This window comes from Leptidea sinapis, chromosome 7 (assembly GCF_905404315.1).
Source record: "Leptidea sinapis chromosome 7, ilLepSina1.1, whole genome shotgun sequence".
Lineage (NCBI taxonomy): Eukaryota > Metazoa > Arthropoda > Insecta > Lepidoptera > Pieridae > Leptidea > Leptidea sinapis.
The window spans coordinates 10292578-10313376 of NC_066271.1; the positions used below are offsets into that span (position 1 = coordinate 10292578).

Here is a 20799-nt window from a genome sequence, read left to right on the forward strand (position 1 = left end):
GTCACTGTTTTAAGTTACGTAGGTACCTACCTAACTTATTTTGATTACGATTTTATTGGAAATAGGCAAAGAGGATGTAAATACTACATAACAAGAGGTGGGGCTTGTTGAAATTTAGTTTAGTCTGAAATGTGCAGTGAGGTTTGACATACGTTTGAAATAGTAATTACAATTGGGCGACTAAGTTTGAAAGCGAACGTAGTGGATTTCAGTGAACTTCGTTTCTTTACAAAATTATAGCCGACATCTGTCAATCTATCAATGACTGCACGTTTCATGCAATCGAGTGAATCGCTTTTTTCTTAGTTTCGCTAGGCTGAAAATAGGTGCTTCTGGATCAAAAATCAATATGTTTGGAAAGAATGTTTCGTATAAAATTTATTTAGTTGGGCTTGCACTATATTGTTAACTTATATACTTAACTGTAAAGGAATACCTATTTCACACCAAATTTGTTTGAAAACAATAAAATCACAAAAATACTATTCGTGAGCTAATCGCCAACGGATGACAAGACAGCTCTTTGTTTATTAGTCCCAAAGTTGACATTGGGACTAGGTGTGACTTATATATTCGTAATAGGTAGACGTCACAAACAAACAAACAAAACTAAAGATGAAAATATAATCATCGTTTTACTTCTGTAATAGGCATACGTGAATAATATAATGAAAGTGTATAATATCTCATATTAATTAATATTGAGAATATCAATATTATGTAGCTTAATATTGATATACATATTAATTGGCCCACTAATTTTTAATTTGACTAATATCCAGTAATAGGTACGGTATCACAATATGCGTAAACTAATATAATCAATAATATCATTACCAAAAAGATACCCTAATATAACCCCCCCAATTGGGACAAAGAATAAAATGGGTTACTCGATACAGATGCAAGATCAATAGCTTTGTCCCGTTCTAACTCAGCTTAACTTGTAAATCGCTCATCCTTTCCATTTGTAATGAAGTAACCGACGCTATTTCTGTAACGTTAATAATTAATATTCTAAGAAAAAGTGGAATTCACAATGACATTTAATGTTTAGACAGATGACAGTGACGTGATGAAGTACGTCAACTTTACAGTTTTTTACTGGGTACGGTGTTGACAGTTGAGAGTTGGTACTTCTGAAATTGTTAAATTAAAATTATTTAAAAGCCGTTCCGTGAAGTCACGAGTGTCGAGTGAGCTACAATTTCTGCATTTATTAATTGTTTATGAGTGAAATTTTATTAAATTGGTGCCATCTTAACATATAGGTGAGTGGTAGCTATAGAAATTACTTTACTATAACATATAAAACGCATTATTTAGCCAGTTTAAATTTAAGTAAAATAGCGGCCGGTCGCACAAAATAAGATTTCGCGAAACAGGTTTTGCATTTTTGCAAATCTTGTTTTATTTGTAACTTTTGTTATTTTTGCTCGTTTTTAGATTTATGGTTTATGAAGTTCTTAGTATAAATTATGTATGTAGGTTTTCCTTTATTCTAATAAGATGATCGTGTTTGATTTTAGAATAGTTTACCAAAATTTTTGTGCCCTAACTTAACCGTTACCAGATCAATATAATAATAATTCTGCGACTTTAGTCTTTTACATTTATACATACAGGAGGCATCGAAACAAAGTCAAGTAAAATAATAATTATTACTTGCACGTCTCTAACTTGCAAGTTAAATTAGCATATTACACTGGTATGACACATTCACAGATAACATAAACTTTTTCCAATATTGAATAATTATTTTCACACATGACTCATTTTCCTAAAGACCATGTACCTTCCTATACATTCCTAAGTGCAAACTCCAATTCAAAATTTATATTTAGATATATCCACAGTACACACTTTTAATTATGTTATAATATATAATATAATTTATACACATACCATTACCATAAGGATCTGAAAAAATCAGTTGTACACAAGATTGAATTTAAAAGTTATGGCTATTATTATTAACAAATAAAATTGACAACAAGAGAGGAGGAGGAGAAACAAGAATGCTGGTTTCACCTGTATGTGATCACCACTGCCTAACCCTTTTTGTACCATCAGAGGAATCAGAATAATGTTGCTGAAATAGTAGAGTCAAAAAACATACATATATGTTTAGATAAACACATTGGTGTTTGGTCGTAAGTATCGAACCAGGGGCACTGTGCTGTGAGCTTAAGGGGCTACCTGCTGCACCACCAAAGCTTCTTTTAGACCCTATATTTGGATTACACATTACACAAATGGGAACTCCCATTTAAAATGCAATGTGTGTATAAAAAATTAACATAGTCATTGCAAACTTTAACACATAGGTTTAACAGTACTCCGCACACAATAATCATAAAAATTCACTCTATTAATGCTCTAAAGAAAGCATATATTCAAAAATATAGTAAGGAAATTATTATTAGTTTGAAGGTTTCCTGTAAGCTACACTTATGGGTATTCCTATGAAGTGTAAACTATATGAGAATATTATGATATAATAAGAGATTTCCACATATATAGTTTCTCATCACGATATCTCTGGAACCATTAGAGCTAAAGACTTGAAATTTTGGTAGGAATATTCTTTTTACCGAGTAGAGGTCAGCTAAGAATGGATTTTCTAAAATTCCATCTGCAAGAGTTTTTTTTTATTATGAACAGAACAGTGTCTGTAAAGACAGCTAGTATTATGATATAATTCATCACTTTTTCTATTTAACTCACTGCAATGCCTAAGCAATGTTGCAATGGAGCAAATGACTATAATTTGTAGAATTATTTAGCTAATAAAAATTGCCCTATGTGTCTCTTGTCTGTTCTTCTAACAGCCCTATTTTTACCAACATTTTTTTTATGACAATAAGGGATGAGACAAGCAGGATGTTCAGCTAATGGTAATTGATACACCATGCCTATTACAATATAGTGCCACTCAGGATTCTTGAAAATACCAAAACACTTCAGACTGAAACACTATAATGCTTACACATTATTGCTTCAATGCAGAAATAGGCGCCATTGTTGTACCTATAATCTAGCCGGCATCCTGTGCAAAGGAGTCTCCCACTGGTACCTTACATTACAGTAGATTATTATTTTTTTTAATTTGAACGAGTGACAATATGTGCGAGATATTCATGGTAAGTGGTACACCCTGCCCATTACAATTCAGCGCATGGTTTTTGATTGAATCCAGGCGAATTGAGTGACATTGGAATTGCACTTGCCACAGACATAAATGTTAAGTATCACTAGCCCAGTAATTTCACTAGCTTTAGGTACTGGATCACAATCTTGGTTGTGAATTCAAACATTTTTCAACTCAAGAAAAATATATTTTTTCTATGGCTCAATACTAACACTAAATATCTCTCTTTCATTAATAGCAGGCAATTTGCTTTATTCAAAGGTACAAAATATTTATAGTAAATACTTGTAATAGTTGCATTCAAAACAAAACATTTTGGAAAAGCCTCTATGGTTTGCCTGCAATTGCTTAGGATAGACCAGTGTTCTTGGCTTCAGTGTGAGCCAAGCAGTTGGTAAAGGTAGAAAGGGTTCGGGACCCACAACCTTTGCCTATAAGCCTATTCTTGACAACACAGTTCCAAACGTCCGACGAGAATAGTTCCACTGTATCATTACGATTTTTATTGCAAGCTTCCTAATAATTTATGCTTTAGTCCTGATCCCTCTTGTGGTAAAAAGTATTATGGGATCCACACTAACTAAGGATTCTACATGATAGTTGCCCATTGATGTTATTTAATATATTAAGTTTATCGGAGGTGGGCCTCCATTCCCAAGGTGAACTGGGCATCCCCTTTTATTTCTCAGTAAGAATTCCATGTTAATAGTAATTTTTATCACACACATATGTTTTGTACATTATCTGTACATATAACATAGCCCAACAATGGACTTACTTTGTACGGAACGGAGTAGTAACAAGTTTATATGTTGGTTCCAGTGTTAACATTGTGATTATCGCAGTTTCTAGAAAATTCACTAACATTACATTATCAAGAATTTATTGAGTGACAGCAGTTAAAATGTATAGTTCTTAAAAGTGCAAAAGCTGATGAAAATTGTTCAGTAGGAACGTTAGGAAGTTCATTGCAGACAAACAACATAATAGGATTTTTTTTCTAATATATAAAATTCTCGTGTCATGGTGTTAAACATTGAACTCCTCTGAAACGGCTTGACCGATTCTCATGAAATTTTGAGTGCATATTGGGTAGTCTGAGAATCGGAAAACATCTATTTTACATCCCCCGAAATGTTAAGGGTGGTCCACACGAATTTTTTTTGACATTTTTTTTTAATTTGGTTGATTATGAGTCAGCATTATAAATACATACAACTTCAAATTTTACTACCCATCTACGATCAAAAGTTACTTTTGTATCGCGATTTTAATATCGGCAATACAACGTTTGCTGGGTCAGCTAGTATAATATAAAGATGTACATAGACATTGCCAAGTCAAGTACAAGTATTGATATGTTTGGTTCGTTTATCGTACGAAAGTTAATTATAAATAAGTTAATGTGTCTATTTACCTTATTGTATCAATACTGACTCAGTCTGTTGTATATTAATTGCTTCATAATAAAAGCTTATCAATACTTATTTATTGGTAAGAAGCTAATATGACGGATTCCTTTTAAGAGTGTTATTAGAATTTAAATATTTTTATTTTTGAGTATCTTTCGAAGTGAAACTTCTTTAGCGGCGTTGAGCACTTTTCTTTGGGTGGGTGAAAAATATTAGACTCGCGTCATGACACGTGTCCTGATAGAAAATTCGTAAGACAATTTTATATAGTGTTTTGGTACCAGGCAATCATAGTTGAAGAAGAGATTGTATGACGCGAGTATACCTTAAATAATTCTGACGTCATTCGCACGAAGTATTACTATATAGACATCAGGAGAACATAAATATGGTAGTGGTGATAGTAATGTACGTAAGTATCCATCCCTATGGTAATGTCTTTCATAGCAGTTGAAATCATGTGTTATCCTACCAACATGTTCCAGGACTTCATAATTCATATGTAGTTTAGAAGTTCATGTACAATGCACATCTTAAAATTATTATTCAAGTGCTGATCCGTTGTTGTTGTTCGATGGTGTTCTGAAATTATGGATGAATATTGATATTTTTGAGAGATAATTTTTTTATGTTATATAAATTGTAATTTTTTGTGTACGATTGCGCAATAAATGAATATTGTATTTAACACATAGGCAGGGCGTATCCTCTATCAGCTGTACGTCCTGCTCGTCTCGACCCTTATTTTCAATAAAAAAAAAGAAAAGGTATTGGTGTGACGAGCCATCTGCTGGCCAGAACATGTTGGTAGTGATTCTTCTCACAAAGGCGTCGATGCTTTCTAGTTTTTACTGATTGTTGCATATCTTACACATAGCGGTGCGGCCATTATGGACCGTAATTTAAGATTATGTTATGTAAGTGTGTCACTTTGTTTTCGCACGCACACAGTGTTACTGAAAATAGAGGTTAACTGTTCGCCGCTATTTTTTTTGACGTTTTCTTAGCTCTCACAGTCTATTCAGACTTATAAATTATCCAAGATTAATAATTTATGTGTAAAGTAACGGACACATAAATGTTTTAACCCATAGAGAAAAAAAAAGATTTTAACCTGTTAACAATATTAATGCAAGTCTCTATCTTAAACGAAACAATTTACGTAGAAATCCCACAATTTCTTAATCGTCTTTATGTTAGGTTTCACTTAACGATTCATTTAACTTTACCCTTCGTGTTGAAGGTTCCGATGCAGGGTTAAAAGGCTGAACTCTAATATAAGCTCTATGTCTGTGAGTTTTAATTAGTAAATTTATAGTTTATTATGCTAAGATTATGGATTGGTCTCCGCTGCTTTCCAACTAGATAGTGTAGTCAAAATGTGCTCGAGCCAGTCTCGAACAATGTGTGACGTTGACGTACCACAGTTACCAGTGGGAGGCTCCTTTGCACAGGATGCCGGCTAGATTATGGGTACCACAGCGGCGCCTATTTCTGCCGTGAAGCAGTAATGTGTAAGCATTACTGTGTTTCGGTCTGAAGGGCGCCGTAGCTAGTGAAATTACTGGGCAAATGAGACATTAACATCTTGTCTCAAGGTGACGAGCGCAGTTGTAGTGCCACTCAGAATTTTTGGGTTTTTTAATAATTCTGAGCGGCACTGCATTGCAATGGGCACGGTGTATCCATTACCGTCAGCTGAACGTCCTGCTCGTCTCGTCCCTTATTTTCAATAAAAAAATATATTATCTTGGATTAAGGTTTGGTCTCCGCTGCGTTACAACTAGATACCGCACTACCTAAGAACTATAGTTTCTTTATTGCGTGACATCTTAACACTCAATCTTCAAAAGGCGCCCTTCAGACCGAAACACAGTAATGCTAACACATTACTGCTTCACGGCAGAAATAGGCGCCGTTGTGGTACCCATAATCTAGCCGGCATCCTGTGCAAAAGAGCCGTATGAATTATTGAAAAACCCAAAAACTCTGAGCGGCACTAAAACTGCGCTCGTCACCAGACATAAGTTGTCAAGTCTCATTTACCCAGTAATTTCACTAGCTATAGCGCTCTTCAGACCGAAACACAGTAATGATTACACATTACTGCTTTAAGGTAGAAATAGGCACCGTTGTGGTACCCATCTCCAGTGCAAAGGAGCCTCCCACTGGTAAATTATGATACAATTGAGCTAAGTTGGTCATAATACACGAGGCTTTGGGTCGCAGTAATCGTAAATCAGCCGAGTGTTAGTTAGTGAACAAGTTGCTCACGAGTTTTATACGCACTTTTCAACACTCTTGCGAGGAAAAAACAAAAATACATAAATCGTTTAATAATTAAATATGAAAGTGATGGGAAATGGCGTGCAAGTTTTTTTTTTTTTTGGACGCGCCAAAATATGTAGCAGTAGGTACAGCTTTGAAGTAGTACGTGAATTATGTAAGTTCCAAGAAAACCGCACTTTGGAGGACCGCCGCACATACAAATGGTGGGGACGATATCCTAATTTGTGGCGAGTCGTGTGAAGTATGTGTTTTTTTTTAAAGTCAGCAATAAATATAAGAGTTACGAACATAAAGTCAAAGTCAAAATATTTCACAAGACTCCTCGTCAACGTCATTCACAAAAAATACAATTCAGGTACATACATATTAATTACAATAAAGTTTTAACATATTTTCAAAACAATGCAAACCAGTGAAACAACACAAGGCTGAACCATATAATCCATAAAAAAAAAACTATAATACTATTTAATTCCATATTGTAGTATCGTACAAACGATTGAAACCTAGCTTTTGAAGTGTCTTAAAATGACTGTTTTACTGGATGGCCTATTTATATATTGTGATTTGGTATTAATCTCGAAAAATATGTGAAATACCGGCAAATCGTTGAAGCTTACATCATTAATACGTCTTGATAAATTGTGAGCTGTGAAAATGTCGAAAAGAATTGAGGTTGATAGTTAACCTCTATTTCGAGCAATACACGCACAGTAACAGCAAACTTAAGTATTAAGACTGGCCTGTTTCAATCGGTTGTCTAGCAGCAATAGGCTCTATATTATAAAGGTATAAATTACCTAAGCAAATTGAAGTTTATAAGTTACAAAATAAGAATTAGAAATATTTAAGTTATGACAAGACTGTAACCCTACATGATAGTTTCGTGGTTAGTAAACCTGCTTCTTCTGAGCCAGAGGTCCCGGGTTCGAACCTCGGTATGTGCTAACATTTATGTGATGAATATAGATGTTTGTTACCGAGTCATATGTTCGATGGACATGTAAATTTTTTGAACCCTCTTACAATAAAAAAAATTAACAAAAAACAACCGACTTCAAAAACACTATTCCAAAACAATAGATATAAAATGCACTAAAAAGTATAAAAATAATTGGGTATTTTCATACAATCGAATTAATTAATCTAATTCCAATTATGCTATCCGGATATTTAGGTCACCTACCATAACGTCGTTATGGTTATGTTATGGTTATAATGCTGTCGATGACATGCTTATAGCAAAATACTTTTATGGTTGTCTCATAGATTCCATTGTTAAATCTGGATCAAATTGCAATGGGACCACACGGGAAAAACCAGTATTTAAATAAAAAAAGAATTATCCAAATCGGTTTACCCAATCGAAAATTCTGAGGTAAAAAACATAAAAAAACCAACGAATTGAGAACCTCCACCTTTTTTGCAGTCGGTTAAAAATCAGGCTCACCCTTAACCGGTTTTAATGATAAGTCCTTCTCCCCCTCATCTCCACCGGCCATATTGTCACAACTATAAATACACCAGTGCGACAATATAGATCCTTCTCAAAACATTGCATCACTCAAGGTGACATGTGCACTTGATAACATTAAGCCACAGAGTATTATCATTCTTTTTTACTGCTTTTGAAATGAAAATAAAATCTGACAATTTGTAGCCTTATAACATTAAAAAAATTAATTACTTAAGTTGATCTTATAACTATCATTGTTATCTTAATATATATATTTCTTGTGTGCGTGTGTATGTAACTGAATTCCTCTTAGACGGCTGGACCGATTTTGATGAAACTTTCTGTGTGTCTTCAGGTGGATTCGAGGATGGTTTAGATTCACAATTGAACTACCTCCTAAACGGCTGGACTGATTTTGATGATATTTTTGTTTGTTTCAGTGAATTTGTGATTGGTTTAGATTCTCAATTCCGTCCATGTTATATAATTCTCCTGCTCATGAGTATGTTAGTGAACTCCTCCTAACGGCTGGACCGATTTTTTAAATTTAAGACGTGTGTACAGGACAACGTCTGTCGGGTCTACTAGTGTAGTTATATATGTTTTTGGATTTAAATTTTACTAATAACTAACCAAACTGAGTGATATACGTACATCTTTTATAGTAACGTGATTTTTTATGATAATACGAGACGAGACGAGCAAGACGTTCAGCCGATGGTAATTGATACGCCCTGCCCATTACAATGTAGTGCTAAGGATTCTTGAAAAGCCCAAAAATTCTGAGCGGCACTACTATTGCGCTCGTCACCTTGAGACAAGATGTTAAGTCTCGTTTGCCCAGTTATTTCACTAGCTACGGCGCCCTTCAGACCGAAACACAGTAAAGTTTACACATTACTGCTTCACGGCAGAAATAGGCGCCGTTGTGGATCCTGTGCTAAGGAGACTGGTGAAAATGCCTTGCAAAAAGTTTTGAAACGAAGAGTTTTTAATTTTCTAACATGTTTACGTTTACTTATATAACCTTCACAAGTCTTTGACGAAACTATCTACAAACAAATACATTCTCTATCCAGTTCAATTAAGATCTAATTCGAAATGGAACATTGAATAATAAGGACTCCCAACTTTCCGTCAAATGAAACTGATCGTTATCATCGTACGAATAGAGTCCGTTTTAGATGAGTTGCTGTCTAGACGGTTCTTAGCCGAGACTTCAGGTCTGTGTATTTATTTAGTCTAGAAGCTCGCCAAATAGACTAAAATATCGATTCGTACTTACCTTGTGCCTGTAAGTTAATATTATGTGTAGGAATTCTGACGCACTTGCGTTTCGTTGTGCTTACGTGCGTTAGTAGGTGTACTCTTGCAAAACTCTTTTAAAAAAAACATAAAACTATAATATCAGCTTAGTTATAGACAGTCTTTCAAAGAAAAATTTAAAGAAATAAATATTATGACTGTTCATTGTCAGTACATTTATGAAAATTTAATATACGTTCAAAAAATCGTCACCTTTTTGCTCTTAATAGTGATTTTCATTATTATAACACTAGAAATAAGGGATTGCTTGTAACTAATTCTAGTAGGCTTCATAAGATACATTAAGGGTATATATACACTTTTATAACGAAGTCCCAGCCACTGTTCAGGCATTATCTATAAATAAATTTAAATGTTTTATAAAAAAATGGCTCTGTCGTAAATCCTCTTACCTACTCCACAGATGAATATCTAAGTGATCGGACAGCCTGGGACATAGATATGACTGTACAGTATTGTATATTTTTATTGAAAAGAGCGCCAAAAAAGAATGCTGGGAGAGTTCCTTGACCCTCTTCTTCTCTCTCAGAGCGCCATTTGTTTCCGAAGCGGTAGTAGTATCTAGCATATTAGAAATGACATCAAAAATAATTCTAAATGAATAAATTTTCAGAAAATAAATGCCTTTTATGCCTTAATAATCTGCTAAATCTATCATGTATGTACATTTTCGAGGCTTGCAAATTTGTGTGTAACCACAGATATCTTTTTACTTCAGCAATTGAGGTGAATGCTAGAGAAACAAGACAGCCGAATAGGTTGGTTTTCAAACATTGTCCTAAAACAACAGTTCTTCTTAAAAATAGCCATAACATGTGCATAAAATTATATAACAAACTAGCTGACCCGACAGACGTTATTCTGTATATAATAAATAAAATAATGTTTTTATATGAATTTGTCAACAATATATTATAACATCAAAAATTACTTCGTAAAATATGCACCCTGCTGTCGCAATGAAATTGTTTCACAGCAGAACTGTCAAACCGTGCGTCAATAAATTGCACTCATAGAAATTATGTATGGACACATCAAAGGAAAAACAAATTTGTTGTTTTTATTTAATTTAGCAGCATTATCCTATTTATTCACATTTTAAACCTTCTCTGGACTTCCACAAATAATTCAAGACCAAAATTAGCCAAATCGGTCCAGCCGTTCACGACTTTTAGCGAGACTAACGAACAGCAATTCATTTTTATATATATAGATTGTCTGAGGACTTGAAAATACGGTCAATTCTTTAAAAGGCTGCTTGAAAATAATTTTTACAGGATTATTAATATGAATATCTATCATAAGTGTTAAGTTTTTGCATGCTTTGAATTAAAGCTGATTAGAGGACACATTGTAATATTTAAGATCTGGACATTACCAATTCCAAAGCAAAATAAATAATTTCATTTCATTTGTAATGTTAATGGTATTAAATATAAACTAATGGACGTTCTATACATACAGACTTCGCACAGATATCACGTTGTATAAAAGGAAAAAAATATGGAGCATGCTACAAGTTACACTATAATAATCTACGACTGTTGTATTTATAATTACCAGTGGAAGGCTCCTTTGCACAGGATACCAGCTGGATTATGGGTACCACAACGGCGCCTATTTCTACCGTGAAGCGGTAATTTGTAAACATTACTGTGGTTCGGTCTGAAGGTCGCTGTAGCTAGTGAAATAACTGGGCAAATGAGACTTAACGTCTTATGTCTCGAGGTGACGAGCGCAGTTGTAGTGCCTCTCAGAATTTTTGGGGTTTTTCAAGAATCCTGAGCGGCACTGCATTGTAATGGGCAGGGCGTAACAATTATAATCAGCTGAACGTCCTGCACGTCTCGTCGCTTATTTTCATAAAAAAAAAATCTATATATTGCCGGCGCATTTACTCCTTTACCTCGTGTGACGGGTTTCCGAAGCAAACCAAAATTTATATAACATCGCCGTGAGCAATTTTGTTAGGGAAAAAAATCTTGATAATAATGTACAGAGGACTCTCATAAACGTCAACCATAGAGTTCTAAGTTTACCGGAGATGGCATTGAAACCAAAGTGAAATTATTGTTATTCAATTTTATTTTATGAAAATAAGGGACGAGACGAGCAGCTGATGGTAATTGATAAGCCCTGCCCATTACAATGCAGTGCCGCTCAAGATTATTGAAAATTATTAAAACCCAAAAATTCTGAGTGGCACTACAAATGCGCTCGTCACCTTGAGACATAAGTTGTCAAGTCTCATTTGCCCAGTAATTTCACTACGGCGCCCTTCAGACCGAAACACGGTAATGTTTACACATTACTGCTTCACTGGTCCCACTGGTGAGCTGTTTACGGTTTCTTATGTTACATGACAATTATTATCCTCGCCTCGGCGGTTGCATCTATTTCTGTTACTTACTCCGTGGCTCGGTCTCAGCAAAAGTAAGTAATTATCCGCACCGTACAACCTTGAGCTGTTTTGTATTTGCAAATGTATAACTTTCGCGGCGCTCTTATCACGCGACACAGTTTAAACACTTAATTATTATGCGTGACGTCATTGCGTAAGGATCGCCACACACGAACGGCTTGAGAGCAGACATTGTCGTAAGTACACTTCCCACTTGAGGGTGCGCTTTAGGGATGATTGTTCTCTGTCAAGGTTATACAAATGATTTAAGTTTTCTTTAGTGTTAATTACGCCAATATTTGTTTTTAAAACAATTCGACACGTGTTTCGCCTCTACACGAGGCATCCTCAGGACGTGTTGTCTCGCCAAAGTCTGGCACGAAACTCTATTTTAAATTAACACTAAAGAAAACTTAAATCATTTGTATAATTATGGATTTCCGCATAGTAACGCCTAATTCAATAAATTTTCTCTGTCAAGGTGTTTTTCGTCAGCGATGACCGCTTCGTATAAGCCAAATGGACTGGCCACTCTTCGTACTGTAATGCGGCTCTCACTGGTTGAGTTTAAAAAAAACTAAGACTTCACTCCACACTTTTTTTTTCCAAAATATATAATACAATATTTGGAGGGACCTCACTTTTCACTTCTTGCCGTTATAAAAAACGACTGGACCATTTCAATATGAATTCGTTGGAGATAAGACGAAAAATAACTGATGTGTCTACTTTACATAAAATTATACATGATAGAATCATATCCCCAGAATGTCTTATAAATGTAAATCTTACAGTCCCTAGAAATAGACCAAGATTCCCTATTAAAAATATTTTCAGCCCAACAATCAGCAGAACTAATATAGGTAAAAACGCCCCCTTAAACAGAATTATGAGTTATGAACGATATCACTGCAAAAATGGTAATATAGATATTTTTCATATGACTAATATCAATACTTCTGATGCCATACTGTAGAACAGCGCTTCATCAAAATAACGCAAATGTTATGTGTATTAGGGTATTTAACCACCTTCCAAAGAATATTAGAGAGATGCCTAAAACATTAATGTATAAAAAATTAAAATTATGGCTAATAGATAAATGCTTTTATAGTTTAAAAGAGTTCTTTAGCCAAAAATAATAGTATTCAAATGTAATTTTTGAGAGGTACCTACAAACTAATGTTTATTTTATATTATCTCATTGAATTAAAGCTATGTAATGTGTATTAAGAACGTATAAGTATAAATTAAATATGATATTCCAATATTGACAATCAAATATTTGTATGCCGATATATTGGCGAATTGTGCTGTACACCAATTAATTGTTAACAACTATGTTACCACGATTCATACAAATAAATCATTTCATTTCATTTCATTTCAAATAAATTTAAAACCGACTGCATTAAAATATTAAGATCTTAGTTATGTAAGTTAAATAGAAGAAATAAATTAATGCATTGTTGTATAGTTATAAATTTTATAAATCTCTTTTTTTAAAGTAGTAATGTATTTAAGACATTGAATATTGTTTCATCATTCTTGTTTAACTCTTCATTTCTTTCATTTTAATTGTTCAAATTTGTTACTCTTTTCGCACTATTATAAATGTTGTTTACACCTGTAAAGACATGTCATATTGTACTATCCCTTGTGTACTTGCTAAACTTTTAATTGTATAATGATGTGTTTTTGGTGTAACTATCTAAATAAATAAATAAAAATTTGAAATACAACTCACCGAGCGACGCTAATGTCAGGGTTTTATATTAAAACTAGCTGACCCAGCAAACGTTGTATTGCCATATAAAGTAATGAAAAATTTTTGGGGTGTAAAAAGTAGATGCAACCTACCTACCAAATGTATCGTACTACAATTATTGTAAGTATTGATCCATTGCAACCCTATAGCGGATTTGTGGATGGAACAGAATAATATAAAAATCGCGATACAAAAATAGGGGTTCATCGTAGAGGGTTGAAAATTTATGTATGTATTTTTTAATGTTGTATCATAAAAAAAAAAAATACGTCCACGTCGTATATAATAAATATATTGAGGGGTATACAGTAGCCGATTCTCAGACCTACTGAATATGCATATAAAATTTGGTAAAAATCAGTAAAGCCGTTTCGGAGGAGTAAGGTAACTAACATTGTGACACGAGAATTTTATATGTAAGATAAATCTTTAGGTCAGCAAGTTGCTGGCTACTGTAATAAGGTATAACAGTACGTCTCGTTTTTTGCAGACTTTTTTAATTATGTACCTAAGTTTATGGACGATGCGGTATTCAAACCCGCGCCTCTAGTTTTAAGTTCTAGCGCTCTTCCATCTACGTAGATCTTGGTATATTTTGTTCAACTCTCGGGTTGTGCTACGATCGATGATGCGAATTATATATATATATCGCCACGTTTTCGCGTAGTTGTTGCTATCAATTGATACAGTTTAAATAACAATGGGGCATGACGTCATTGTTTTATAATCACAAACTAATACTCGCGTAACGCTAGAAGTCTATTACTAAGGGCTGATTTCACCATAGAAGTAGACCGTGATAAAAACACTTTAAACTAAGTTTAGGCATGTAAACGAATTAACAGACTCAATTCGCATTTCACCACCACACAATTTACGCAGTTATAGCCTGAAAGCGTTCAAATGCTGACCGCCGAATTTTGGACGTTTAGACTGTCACTGTAATTATCGTAACAGAAACGGTGACAAGATATAAGACTTTTGATTTTGTTCATACCTATCGATGACAGTTCTGACTGCTATTAAATAGCAAATTTGTATCAAATTTTGATACATTCTATTGTCTATGACAATGTGTTAACACAGTTTTCATGAATGCGCTTAAAATGTGTTGGTAAAATCGTTTAGTCCATAATCGAGATCGGGAAGGGCATTTGAACTAGTTAAAGTAAAACTGTGTTTTATTAAACTCAGTTTGAAGTGTTATCGGTGAAATCAGCGCTAAGATTCCTCTGTGCATCGGTCTGTATATCTGTCAGCTGGCTGTGGGTATCTCATAAACCGCAATAGTTGGACTCCAAAACCCTAATCCAAGCCTTCAATAAATGGCTGCGCATAAGGCACTAGGTCTAAGAAGGAAAAACTTACGCATAACCATGACACTAACGGGGCACTGTAGATTAAACAAACACCTCTCAATCATAGGCCTCGACCTCGACGAACTTCACGACCTTCGAATAAAGCTCATCTTTTGATCAACTGTTCCTTAAGATACTGGCCTTCTACCGATTTGCTGAAGGAGATTTTATTTATAACTTAACATAAGGCGGCTAATACTATAATAACACTACTGCACTGTGTGTGTGTCATAATAAATACAATGTTAAAATATCTATACATATATATATATACTTAAAATGATCTTTGAGGCTCAATCACACCTAAACCACCGATCATATCGACATGAAACACCATTCGTTGCGAATTTTATTCTAGACGGTTTATTATATCTACGTTTTTTTCGTATTCCAACTTGCCTTCCTTTTAAAATTCGCCCAGCGGAGCGGGCGGGTACGGCTAGTAATTACTATATTAAAATAGGTTTATAGAAGGTTCCTAGCTTAAGCTATAAGTCACATCAACCTTATTCGAGAGATAATGAGTGTTTTAGCTCCAATATGAAATAATTATGAATACATTTTTACACGCATTTTATTAGCTTCACCTGTATGTATGTTTGTTTGAAGCCGACTCATTTGGGCTTGATTTTGACCCACTTTAAACGGCCAGATTTCGTTCAAACTTCGTAGATTTATCGAGGAACCAATGACAATACATTAACTTGATAAAATTATTCCATTTTTCAAATTGCAAAGGATTTTTTGTTAATTTATATAATTTTCATCTATCGTCGAATTGGTGTTAATTTTAAATTAAAACCACCATCTTTCACCGATTTATCTAATATTAGGAAATTTTCAAATACCAACGAGAATTTTTGATTCAACAATGCAAATGCAATGTTTGAGAAACCAAAAAACACACTTTTACAAATAAACCAAACTAAAAAGTGGTAAATATTTTCTATTTTTGAGTTCGCTTTTCTATAAAAAGCGTATTTTTAGTTGTTTTTAACTACTGTTTATTGTAATCAACGACATTTTAAACCTCCGATAAGTCATTACGAATAAGACTAGTGTATAGAATAGTAAAATAAGGAAACAAACGCGAAACACAAGAATCACTGCAGACAAATTGCCGCTCAGTTTGGCAGGATATTGTGTTCTTTAGATACATACCAAATTTTCGTGTTATGTTTTTTGTCTGCGATGAACTCCTAAACTGCTGAACTGATTTGCACAGTGTGTGCAGTTTAATCCAATTTGAAAGTTGGATATTAGGGTTCCGTAGCCAAAAACGAAACCCTTATGGATTCGTCATGTCTGTCTGTCAGTCGGTCCGTATGTCACAGCCACTTTTTTCCGAAACTATAAGAACTATACTGTTGAAACTAGCTAAGTAGATGTATTCTGGCAACCGCATTATGGTTTTCATACAAAAATAGAAAATTGAACACTAATTTTGGGGGTTCCCCATACTTAGGACTGAAAATCAAAATTTTTAAACCCATACGTTTGGGTGTCATATCTATGGATGGGTCATCAAAAATGATACTGAGATTTCTAATATATTTTTTTCAAAATTGAATAGTTTGCGTGACAGACACTTCCAAAGTGGTAAATTGTGTGTCTCCCCTCCTCTAACTTCTAAAATAAGAGAATGATAAAACTAAAAAAAAATTATGATGTCTATACTTAACATGCAAACTTCCAACGAAAATTGGTTTGAACGAGATCGAATTGAGAACCTCCTCCTTTTGAAGTCGGTTAATCATCTATGGTTTTGTGCATATTTCGAATGTGACCAACGACATAGCTATGCGGCATATGCAATAGATATGACTAATATATTATTTTGTGTATCGGCGCGTGACTCATCTCCAATGAGTCGTCTGATTGGTGAAATCACGCGTCATGTAGGAATGCTTGTGTTTTACGGTCTTGGCTCTTGTAACTAAGTTAAGCCCGCCGCACACTCACCTATCATATATCGATAATTCAGTCCCCAAGAGTAACACTCGAGATTAGGGTTCTCAAACAAAATTGAATAACTCGAGTTGACATTGTATAAAACGAAAATATCCTTGACTTTTGAACATATTATATTGTAAGTAACAACTGAACTGCGTTCACTTATCGCCTTATTTACCAGTGGGAGGCTCCTTTGCACCGGACGCCGGCTAGATTATGGGTACCACAACGGCGTCTATTTCTGCCGTGAAGCAGTTACGTATTAGCATTACTGTGTTTCGGTCTGAAGGGCGCCGTAGCTAGTGAAATTGCTGGGCAAATGAGACTTGACAACTGATGTCTCAAGGCGACGAGCGCAGTTGTAGTGCCGCTCAGAATTTTTGGGCGTTTTCAATAATCCTGAGCGGCACCGCATTGTAATGGGCAGGGCGTATCAATTACCATGACCTGAACGTCCTGCTCGTCTCGTCCCTGCTTTTCATAAAAAAAATGGTATATTGAAAGTAACAACTAATAGTGGGTTATCGTTTATGGAAAAATATCTCTAACTTACTGAATTTCAGACTTGTTACTCTTTGGAACTGAGGTATCGATATATAGCGCTATATAGTATAGCAAGTATATCTTGTTCAAATCTCATGCGTACTCGACCGGTTGGTTCAGTTGGATAGAGCGCTCGAACGGAAACCGAGAGGTCGCGGGTTCGAGTCCCGCATCGTTCATAAATTTAGGTTACCAATTTAATTTAATAATAATTTCCCAAGTCTTTTCAAACGCAGTTATTTTCTGATAATTGCACCAGTGGGAGGCTCCTTTGCACAGGACGCCGGCTCGATTATGGGTACCACAACTGCGCCTATTTCTGCCGTGAAGCAGTAATGTGCAAACATTACTGTGTTTCGGTCTGAAGGGCGCCTTAGTTAATGAAATTACTGGGCAAATGATTCTTAACTAACATTTTATGAAAATTTATTGAAGTAGGCGTCACTTTGCGGAAATTCATAATTATCCAAATGATTTGAGGTTTCTTTAGTGTTAATTCCGCCAATATTTGTCTGTAAGCGTCCTGAGGATGCCTCGTGTAGAGGCGAAACACGTGTCGAATTGTTTAAAGACAAATATAACATTTTATGTCTCAAGGTGCAAGTCTTCAAGGTCTGACGAGTGCAATTGTAGTGCCGCTTAGAATTTTTGGGTTTTTCAAGAATCGTGAGCGGCACTGCATTGTAATGGGTAGGGCGTATCAATGACCATCATTTGAACATCCTGCTCGTCTCGTCCCTAATTTTCATAAAAAAAAAAATTCTGGCATCAAACGCATTAATTAATAAACTATTATTATTGTAAACTCGTCACATCCAGACACTATTGTGTCCAATATGGTGCCCTATTGTACGAATCACAATGATATCATTCAGCCTTAAATCGAAGACCTTTATGGTTCTAAGGGAAAATAAGCGCCATTCCTTGTGCCTGTAATGGGGTCATTATCTGAGTCATCGCTTCGTGGCCACGGCTTTGACATGTGCATCTCGTTTGGCCGTTGACTTTGAAGATTTGGCCTTCGAACTCAAATGATATTATATTCCGATCGGATTTTTTTTTATGGAATAGTAGGACAAACGAGCGTACGGGTCACCTGTTGTTTAGTGATCACCGCCGCCCACATTCTCTTGCAACACTAGAGGAATCACAGGAGCATTGCCGGCCTTTAAGGAAGGTGTACGTGCTTTTTTTGACGGTACTCATGGCTTATTAAGTAGGGTTCGCATATTATTACGATTTTTATAGTTTCGAAGTTATTTTTTTTATGAAAATAAGGGACTAGACGAGCAGGACGTTCAGTTGATAGTAATTGATACGTCCTGCCCACTACAAGCCTGTGCCGCTCAGGTTTCTTGGAAAACCCCATAAATTCTGAGTGGCAATACAATTGCGCTCGTTACCTTGAGACATAAGATGTTAAGTCCCTTTTGCAAATATACGTTTCTTGGATAATTTATTTGTCTAGATTCGGCCAGGTTTATTACTTTAGTGTGTGTGACAAGCTACGTCTTACACTCGCGATTTGTATGTCACCTTGTGTTAGTGTGTGTTAGTTTAAAAAGAAAATTTAAATCTGATCGCATTTTGTTGTTCTTCTATATATTATATAGCGTGGCGTTTTAGAAGTTCTTACCTTATGTTATGTGCATCGATACTAAATTAAACAAGATTTATTATCAAGAGAACATTATTTAACTAAGAATCCTATCCTATAAATAGAATAGTGTGCGTGCATTGCTCAAAACAGAGGTTAACTGTCAGCCTCAACTTTTTCGACGTTTTCTCAGATGTCACAGTCTATTTAGATGTATAAATGATCGAAGGTTTCAACTTATGATTAATTTGTAATGAAAAAATTAAATCACTTATTAACCGTCAAAATCTATCTCCATTCGTTAATATATGCGTAAGAACTGGCGCAGCAATAAAATTTATTCGTCTGGGGGCGCTGGCTCCGTTCCCGACATGTGGTGTCATTAAGAATTTCAAGTTATAGGTACATCTTCTTTTGAGTTTCGTATTTTACTCATATTTTAGTTTGTTAACCGACTTCAAAAAGGAGGAGGTACTCAATTCGATCGGTATTTTTTTTATGTATGTACACCGATTGAGATTTATGATCCGATTTACGTAATCTATACATCTATACATATAAATAAAATGAGTGTCTGTAATATTTAAATAACCGTTTTACTACATGTATATGAATATATGTATATACGGTACATACACCAAAATAAATTTTTTTATCATTTTTGTTTTTCTGTCTGTCTGTTTGTTCCGGTTAATGTCTGAAATGGCTGGACCGATTTTGACGTGACTTTTATGTGCAGGTAGCTGATGTAGTAAGGAGTAACTTAGGCTACGTTTATTTTAGAAAAAATCATTTATTTTAGGGAAATAAAGTAATGTTGCAATGTCCAAGTGATGGTCTAACTCTAAAAATAATTTATGTGGCAAGACAACGTTTGCCGGGTCAGCTAATCTATCTATCTATCTATAAATATAAAAATGAATTGCTGTTCGTCAGTCTCGCTAAAACTCGAGAACGGCTGGACCGATTTGGCTAATTTCTTATCTTGAATTATTTGTGGAAGTCCAGAGAAGGTTTAAAAGTTGAATAAATAGGAAAATGCTGCTAAATTAAATAAAAACAACAAATTTGTTTTTCCTTTGATGTGTCCATACACAATTTCTATGAGAGAACTTATTGTCGCACGGTTTGACAGTTCTGCTGTGAAACAATTTCATTGCGACAGCAGGGTGCATATTTTACGAAGTAATTTTTGATGTTATGATATATTATTGACAAATTCATATAAAAACATTATTTTATTTATTATATACAGAACAACGTCTGTCGGGTATGCTAGTTCTTTATATAATTTTACATAGTTTGGCCCAATAGTTTTATTTTATGAACATTTTTTATCTTTTACGACATCGGCACCGACTTAAAACCTATCAATAGGTTGCACATATAAATAATAGTATTTTATTAATATTAATGGTAAAGGTTTGCATAAGAGGTACATTAAATTTGTAGTTAATTTATACAGTTTTTGAAGTCGGTTTTATGTTTCATTTTCCTTACGTATACAGAAGTCGAACAAAGAAAGTTTAACTCGAGTTAAATTAG

At 34.7% G+C, this 20799-nt stretch overlaps 1 protein-coding gene across 1 annotated transcript in view; it reads left to right on the top strand.

The window, feature by feature from the left end:
* Positions 1-1112: 1112 nt before the first annotated feature.
* Positions 1113-20799, top strand: part of LOC126965436 (juvenile hormone esterase-like) — a 54702-nt gene continuing 35015 nt past the window's right edge. The window contains exon 1 of the mRNA XM_050809048.1: positions 1113-1271. The gene's annotated coding sequence lies outside the window, so the exon portion shown is untranslated. The remainder of the gene's footprint in view (positions 1272-20799) is intronic.